The following is a 10,007-nucleotide window of genomic DNA, read 5'->3' on the forward strand; positions in this document are numbered from 1 at the left end:
TAAAATGTTGAGAGAATTTAGCTACCAGATCGTCCCAACTTTTAATCTGTACATCAGGTAATTTTTTGAACCATTCACGAGCTGACCCAGTCAAAGTTAATGCAAACATGTGGCACCAATAAGGGAACGTCCAACCACTGACTCCACCTGCTGCCATAAAATTGAGTAAGTGATCGCATTGATCAAACATTTCTTTATACCTACCTAAGTTAGTAGGGATTTTCACGTTAACCGGGAACAAAGCCATGGAAACGCACGCAAACTTTGACTTCTCGGAAAATGCTGCGGGGAGATATGGTTTTGTGAATTCTTCTTCCGCATCACTGCAATATTCCGTGTGTCGAACCATCGCATGCAAGCGAATAGTTTCTTCTCTTCTATAGATCTGACTATCAACGCTAAAATAACTGGCATCATCTTGGCGATATGTAGGATCTCTCTGACTTATGGAGGCATGACTCTGATCGTACTCAATTCCGCGGGACGATTCCCGCATAACCGGACGACCTCTATCACGACCTCCCCATCCGATTTCTTCATCAGAGTATCTCTCGGTCTGGATACTCTCTCGCATCTGGATCCTTCGTACTGTTGGAGGAGGATATGGAGATCTCACCGAATCATCATCGTACAACAAAGTTCGTGCACGCATTTGTTCTTCACTAATCATGTGTTCATATTCAGCTAGAGCCTTTTCTTGTTGTAGGCGCAACCATTATTCAGGAGATTGAGCTCCTTCAGATTTGAGGTTATGACGGTGAGATCTCGCCGGAGGAGAATTACCAGATCTGTCTTCCAGATCAGGCTCTGGGCGATTCCGGCGAGTTTCCATCGTCATGTGTCCCAAATCACCTTGATTTGGACCTCTAGGTGTTGCGACACCAGCAGAACGTCTAGTTACCGTTGGAGTTTCCGTCGGCCCTTGAAGAGATTGACTCATATCGTTCGGATCAACAAAAACTCTTGTAATTCTAACACAATCACGAATGGCGCCAATGGAGAAACACGGATATAATCCCTCATGAGTTAGATCAATGAATCCATAAGATACGGGTCAGGTAACTTTCAACCCAACTATATGAGTCAAATCCTACAAGTTCGATGACGAAAACCTGCAAAACAACCACTATGAGCTCGCTAAGAGAAAGACAAGAGGGGGGGGTCTTCCCGTAACCACCCTCCGGTGTGAGAATAAGTACCGTTTTGAAAGAGAGAAAAGTACTTGAAGTATTTAGAGTAATTCGTGGGGAGTTAATGAATACCTTGTGGAGATGACGAAGGTATATATAGCCGACGGATTGGGGAATATTATTGGTCCAGCTGTCCCTTACCAGAAGATTCTTTTGTAACAACCTGGACACGTGTCCGCATATGATAGGACATGCTAATTGGCCATGTGCACAGTTATAACAACCTTGCCAGCTGTCCTTTTCTAATTGGCTGTTGCATCACGTGCTTCTCTAGGAGATATCCTTGTAAATTTTCTTGAAGGAAGTTAGTTAGTTACAGGTGTCCCTCTGATGTCACCCTTTAGTCACCTTCGCGCGTGGGGATAATACCCTGCGGATGGCTTCTGAGGACGTCTTGGTCAACTCGCAGGTAGTCTTTGGAATTTATTCTTATCTTTCCTTGGAATTGAGCTATGCGGGTGATTGAAATGTTCCGTGGGCAACTTTTGAGAAAGTCCTTGTTTACCGGCAGATGATCTTTATGGGTATTTGGGTCTTTTCCGGTTCTATGATGGAATCCAATGGCAAAGCCTTTCTTTTCGGGTTGTCATTTTTGGGTTTAGAAACTACATTTTGTGAAATTAAAGTGGCTTTCACCTGCAAGATTAATCAGTTACAGAATAACTGTATAAGATTAATCAAAATAATTAACATAGATAGGTAAACGACAACAAGTTACGCAATCCTAAAACTAGAAAAGAAGTGATTAAAATTCGGGTGTACTTGTATAGTGATGCATATATATGACATACGTTATGTATAAAAACAAATGACACACTAAAAAATCACAGTCTGCAGTTTTTGAATTTAAACATTAGGAGAATTTTCCAATCTAAATAATAGGATGATTCGTTCTAGGTTTTCAAAAAAAAAATAATTGGGGTTTAGTATCCTAATTGAAACATAAAGCTTCAACTGATATAAATTATGGTTTTGTGATTGATAACATGAAATGTAACCTTCACCGAAGAGGACGAACATAGGCCAGTAGGGTTTTCATTGGCATCACATAGTCCACATTTCAAATTTGAGTTTTTCAAAAGTTGTTTTTACTTTTTAAAAAACAAATAAGCAAATAACGAATGTCCATGACTCCATAACGAATGAGGTTTCATTCGCAAACATAGTCCACATTCGTTAAATCCGTTAATGAATGAACTCATACTTTAAGAACCCATAGCAAGTGAGCACAATAAACTAAATAATGAGCCGTTGGAGCGGTTAGTGTAGTCTAAAAAGCGTGTTTCGCTGGAAAATCAGTTACGACGGCTGGAGAAACGGTTTTCATGGTCGGAAACTGCAAATTCAAGCTCCATTAACGGTGGACATCATGAAAACTCATTCAAAACACCAAATTAAACCAACAAATTACATATGAATGTTCGAATTCCATCCACGAACACAAATAAACCTTTTATTTCAATAATTATCCGCTGATTCATCCAAATTTTGATCAAACAACAACCAAAACATGAAGAACACGATGAATACGTCTCAAATCAGAATTTTGCAACGAACTAATGTATTAGGAGCAACCGTCTAATGTCACAGCCGAATGATTAATGTATTGCCAACATTATGGATTCATACATTAATACATACATATTGTTAAGCTCGATTCAAGAGAAAATTCGACAACATAGCGTTACATGAGGAATAAATAAGCACAGATCTCTTCATACATTGGCTAGGAAAGGCCTATTTATTGGCATCCTCCTCATTCGCTAGTCATCACTAACGAATGAGGCTTCCCATAGTGAACGACCTCCCATTCGCTAAGCACCCTTAGCTAATGGGCTCTTAACTTAACGAACGAGCCTCATACGCTACACCCTTAGCGTATGAACTCTGACCTTAATGAATTGTCTGCTTAGTCTAACGAATTGACCCCATTCGCTATATATGATGGATAGACCTATCTGTGGCGTATAGACTTTAAAAAATATCTATACGTCACTTTTGGGCCTATACGTCACGGATAAGCCCCATATGAGCCATTTATCAGTGGCGTATACGGTTGTCTACACATCATGTTAAGATATATAGTGACGTATAGAGCCTTTTTTATATATTATATTAATATTATATTATAACGTTATATTACTATTATTATATTATATTATTATAAAATTGTGGTTCAAATTTTACAAATGTTACTTGAATCCATAAGCTAAACTTGCTAGAACCATATTGATAATCACTTGAATTAGTATCAACATACTCATCAACATAATTTGGTGCTCCTTGTTTATTATTATTATGCAAGAAACAATACATAACATCATTATAATTGTCGTCATCATCGTCATGTTTATTGTTTAATATTATTATATTATATTCTTGTTTAATATTTTTATATACAACTACTACATAAAATACAACCAGTAGAAATACATACGATCAACTGGTTAAATCAATATGAGGAGTGGGGATACGATCTTCGTACGTAATCCTCGATCCTTGTGCCCCTAGACTTACTTATCTTGCCCATTTAAATACTAGTACTAGCACTGGGTAATTCCATTCTAGTTTTATGCAGATCCAATGAATATCCTTAACATTAACAACTGCTATAATAAGATAGTTATACAATGGCTCTAGACTCTCTCTCTCTCATCGGGACAAAGTTTGGCTGCTACGCGACTCCAAAAGTATTAGCACATACAGAAAAGTCTGAGTAGCCATGCATCCATGGGCGGGTAACTGAAACCACATATTTCAGGGTTTCCTTCGAACTAGGGGTGTTCAAAAAGCCCTCGTCTCGAAAAAACTTGATTCTAAGTGAGCTCGGCTTGACTCGAATAGATTTCTAAATGAGCCGAGCTCTAGCTAGGGTCAGCTCGGCTCGCGACTCGGTCTTGGCTCGACTCGCTAGTTCGGTTTATTAGCACGTTTAGATTAAACCCTAAATTTTAATATATATATATATATATATATTATAGCATACCAAGAAATAAATAAATAAAAATTATATATTTATATATTATGCCACTCGATACCTAAATCTTTATAAAAGAATAACTAAAAGAAAACATATAAAGTTATAAATTCTTGACAGAATTACAGAAATTATCCTTTATGTTTACACCAAATTCAATGGTTGTCATTCATCTTTAAAAAAAACATAATTTGTACTTTACGTTTCCAAATGTTACAACATTTGCCCTTTGGCACTAACCCAGTTATTATTTCTCGTTAACTCAGGTCACATGCCTTGCGCATGAGGGCAAGTTGGTCAATCAACCTATTTACGTAACAAAATTAAAAAATAAACTATAAAAATATATAAATATATAATATATATAAGATTAAAACTACTTTTTCTCTCTCTCTCAAATTCTCTCTCACTTTTCATCTTCTCCAAAATTATCACCAACACCAAACCCTACAATCACCACCCATCACAACACCACCACCGGCCAGCATTAAACCTCCGGCAACCCACCGTGTGACGACAACCATCACCGCCTATCAACGCCGCCACCTTGATCACCACCAAATCCGACCAACAAAAACATCTCCATTATCACCACTAAATTCACCCTTTCTTTCTCTACTTTGCCTCTTTCATACACACCACACCCACATCAACAACCACTGTACCACTGCCACACAACGAGAGAAGAAAAAATTGGGTCGCCAACCACCACCACCTCCACAGATCTAGCCGACGGCGGTGTCGTCGTGTGGTGGTTAGGGACGGAGAGCCTTCGGTAGCGGCGGTGGAAGCCATAACGATTACGACCCAGATCTAAACGATGGCGTAGTGTGGCTGATTTAACTCCGGCGACGGTCTCAGATCTGCTTATTTTCGCATAGGAGCTTTCTTCCTTTTAGGTGTACCATTTTCGTGAATGTAATAGCTGATCTAACTGCGGCTGGTGATGAGGGTTGATGGCAACGATGATGGTGAGTGTCGATGGTGATGGTGGTATGGTGGTGACAATGGTGTTTGTGGTGTGGTTGTGGTGGTTTGGTGAGTGACGTAGGTGGTATGGTGAGTGTCAATGGTGTTGGTGGTTTGTGGCAGAAGAGAGAGAGAGAGAGAGAGAGAGAGAGAGAGAGAGATCTTTATATATTTATATATTTTTTTTAGTTTATATTTTAATTTTGTTATGTAAATTGGTTGATTGACCAATTTGCTCTCATGTGCAAGGCCTGTGACCTGAGTTAACGAGAAATACTAATTGGGTTAGTGCCAAAGGACAAATGGTGTAACATTTGGAAACGTGAAGTACAAATTATGTTACTTTTAAAGATAAAGGATAACCATTGAAATTTGATGTAAACATAAAGGACAATTTCTGTAATTTTGTCTAAATTCTTAGTTTATAAATTTTATATAATATGTATGTTATAATTATAATTTTTGTCCTTTATATATCAAAATTTTTAAAATATAAAACAAAAAAAAAATAAAAAATAAAAAAATTATAGAATCTCGACTCGAAGAGCTCGAGCTCGGCTCAAGCTTTAAACGAGTCAAGCTCGAGCTCAATTTTTCAGCTTGATAAAGAAAACGAGCCGAGCTTGAGCCAGCACGATTAAGTTCGAGATCGAGCACACCCCGGCTCGACTCGGCTCGTTTACAGCCCTACTTTGAACCGTATCAAAAATGATTCTAAATGGTTATGGACCGTCAAAATATACTGGCATCTCTGTTTTTAATATTGAATTCCACCTCATGTCCATCCCTTTCATCATGGCAACCCTAACATCCTTCCATATGTTTTGACCCATCCCTAAGCCCATAACGATTGTTCGAAAACCACATTTACTAGCTGGCTTTACATCTGTGATTTTTGAGATGTACGGGTGATACTAGGTGGTAATGGCCTCCTTATACCTTTATATTGTTGGAACGTCCTTTGGATCACCCATTAAAGTAAAACCGATGTCAAGTCCTGTCTCTTGTTTCTTAGATGACCGTTTTGATGGTTTAGGGGGGGGGGATCTTAAATTGTGACTAGGACTGAGATTGCAAACGTTGCAATAATGAGGGAGTTTCATTTGTGTTCAGTGACAAGGAAGGGATATACGAGCTATGTCTCATGGGCTTCTTTTTTTGCTTGTTGGCTTAGACTTAGACACCCCCGAGGGTCCTCTCATTTCTCAGGCTCTTTATTTTTTTGATTTTCCTGAAAAAATAGACCTCATCTTCGACAAAAAAAACATTTTTTTTTGTTGTTGATCGGGTTCTAACAAAACTGTTTGTTTAGTATCATCTAGTTCTACGCCGAAGTCTAGTTCTTCCCGTGCGAATTCCAGATCGAAATCAAGCTTCCTCCATAAGGAGTCTACCGATTGTAGTGGAATATGTACCCCTGTATTTTTGTGTTTCTCCGACCGACAAGCACACGGCAAATGCCAAAGACGTTACCAATGGCCGTTCGCATGAAGATTAGGCCTCACTCATATTTTCATGGTTGGTATACTCTTTTTCTAGTAACTTAATAGCCTCATTTGACACCTTAAAATGTAGGTTGCTAAACATTTGTAGTCTATGGTCCTTCTTCACCTTAATACGAGAGTTTTCAAAGGTTCCACCAACTTCAACCTCCTGGGATTTTACAACTTCAAGGGCATAAAACGCAATTATGTGGAGCGTGTTGTTAGTCCTATCAAGGTCCCATTTGAAGTTCGTGTACTGGCTCTCGACTCGGTTTGTTGTATGCTCGCTGAATTTTAGGCAATCGCCAAACCAATTATCATGAATATAGTCCCAAACCTCTGAAAAAAAATCAATTTATGAAATGTATGAGTAGACTATCAATAGCTATATATGTATGAAAGACTTATCGTGCTTTCTGTGTTGGGCCAATCTTCTTTCCCATTTCCCGCAGATATATTCATAATCATGGACTACGGATGACTCACACAATACCTTCTACCAGTACGAGAAATCATCTCTGATATTTGTCTGATAAAGACTTTTCCACTTTCTCTTTATGTTCTCTTGGATGTGCCACCTGCATGGGTTTTTGGTCGCATGAGTGAAGACTGTGTCACACAACTTCATTAGGGATATGTCTCTGTCTGTGACTATCACGACAACTTAATACAATCCTCGAGCATACTTTTAACCTGCTTAAGGGCCCATGTGAAGTTATGTTCTCGTTCCCTATATATATACATGTGTGCGATACAAAAAAATGTCAACATAACACCAACAAACAGAAGAAACATCCAGTTGTACATGTTGGTGTTATAAATCGTGTCATTCAACAACACATGGGGGAACTCACGCCACATTCTATACGACTTATCTTGATATAAGAAAATATCCTTCTCCTGTTGGTGGAAGGGTTGTCCCAAGCGTGATACACGAACCAGTTATTATGCCCAAAGTTTTAAGTACCTGCATCAGCTTTAATAAAACGATAACAAATATTTATAAACATTCGTTTTAAGTTGAAAAATTTGAAAGGTGTTCAAGTACCTGCATGGGGGTATCTAATGTGTGCTTTCTGTGCGTGTGATGGTAAATATTTTAATGGATTGGAGATTTAGCTATTGCACAAGATCGTGTTTTAAATTTATAAAAGTGATTTCTACTAAAACTAAACACACACAAAATAGGCAAGTGTACCTATCCTATATGTCGGATAGTATTGGTAAGAACCAAGTATCGGTCCGTGGACACAAATATTTCTAATAGTGAATCTTCATTTTAATTCAATCGGAGAGTTTTAATCATTTTTTGGTTGGTTTTTAAAACTTTTAATAAAATAGAAATATTTATATAATATATAGGTGACAAGAAATGAATTTCCAAATGAGTAGTTCAATTATATGAAGGTTACCATCTAAGATCAAGAATCCACTCCATTCTTCCTTGATGATTATTAAATAAACATGTGTTAAACTTGTCCTAATAATATATGATATAATAGTCCCTCATTTCTAAGTGAACATATTCTATGAAATAAAAGAAGGTAGCATGCGTATTTTCAAGTCCATCCTATGCCTAATATCATATTACCACGAGAATGTCAATTTAAGTAGACAAGTAGTTTGGTAAAGTAGAACGATTAGGATTGACTTCAATTTCTCAAATACCAATCCTAACAACTTTGAGTGGTTTTAGTTAACTCACACAACCTCCCCTTGGTTGATTTAATTAGGCTATAGTTACACATTCCATTAACATATGATTTCTTTAACCAGCACGATAACCTAAGCAATCGTGTTAACAATGTTATTTTAAAGTTATTAAAACTAGAGAAATAGATAAGGATCCATGTTTTATCTTAAATAAGTTATCAAGGTATTCTTTTTACCATTTCTAGTCTCCAAGAACATGAGTGAACATGAATGATTTTTAGTCATCAACCTTGATGTATTGAGTTAAAGTGATAAAACATTTCTTCATCAAAAGATAATTGCAAAATAACCGAACATAATTACATGTTAAACATAATCATCAAGTAAAACAAAGCTTCTTCATAGATTTTAGATGGTAAATAGAGTTTAACTCATAATGAGCATTGTTATGAACATTAAAAAATATAATAATAACAAACACATGATTAAACTAGAACAATCTAACCAAATGTGGATGAGTCATCCTTATTAATAGTGGTGATGGATGACGATGATAATGATGTTGATTATGGATAACAATGGTAACCTTCAAGCCTTCAAACTCTTCACAAGATCTTCAATATGAGTGTAATGTGAGTGTTTTTATAAGAGAAACCCGTATGGAACCTTTCTTCAAGCACACTTGATTAATGCAACATTCTCCTTTATTTATAGGTAGTCTGGGGAAGAAGGCACGGCCCTGTGCTTTTGGAGGCATGCCCCCATGTCCAGGTGCCCAGTTGCATTAAATGCTCTGTCAGATCGTAAATGATGACTCACCACGGGGGCGTGCTCTCTGAGGCACGGCCCCGTGCTTTTTAGTGATATGTGCTATTTCTTTTGTCTTATTCTCAAAGGTGACCATGGCCCCATGGTTGCTAAAGAACGGCCCCGTGCTTCTGTGTCCAGTGTTTGTCTTTTCTTGCAGATTTTTGTCTTTTCTTGTGTTCAGAAGCATGGGGGCATGTTTCGGGGAGCACGAGGGCCTGTCTGAGGGTTTTCTTGGGTTTTCTTTCGTTTTTCTTAGTATTTTCTCTTGTTTCTTCGTTTAAGGCTTGAGTTTACTTGAAATTGCATTTTAATGTGATAAGTAGCCTTCTGAGCTATATTATTTTATAGAAGTTGCAATGTTTAGAGATTATTTGATGCTAAAAATATGTATAATGAGCATTGTTATGAACATGCTTGTCCCTCATTTCTAAGAGTTTAACTCATAATGAGCATTGTTATGAAAATCCTAAGCATCGTTCATATCTTTTTGCTCATATTTTCATTGCGCTTTTGTAAACTTCACAAAATGGTGGCCTTTCCTCGCCTTGGCGCCACTTTTTCCTCACCTCATTTCTAAAGAGAAAGATTCTCTCACTAAGTTGTGGAGGCAACCTAGGTTTTGCGAAATGTATGCAGTAAAAGAAATTGAAATCGAAAGAATGCATTTCCAGTTTTTTAGGGTCTACCGGTAAAAGGCCAGTGTTGTATTTTACCAGTAAGAGGGATAAAGTGGTAGGTTTTTTGGATAAGGTTTATGGGTTTTGTGATTTGGAGAATGGGTTTGAGGGAATGGTGACAATATTACCTTCTTCTTTATACAACGCTTCATGCGGTCTTGAAATGAATAATTGCGACAAGTTCTAAATCACACAAAACATATGACTCACACAAAGCTTCCGAAAAAATATTTATATGGCATGAGGA

This window comes from Bidens hawaiensis, unplaced genomic scaffold, assembly GCF_021521415.1.
Source record: "Bidens hawaiensis isolate Kalapana, Puna unplaced genomic scaffold, B.hawaiensis_p1.1 tig00033425_1, whole genome shotgun sequence".
Lineage (NCBI taxonomy): Eukaryota > Viridiplantae > Streptophyta > Magnoliopsida > Asterales > Asteraceae > Bidens > Bidens hawaiensis.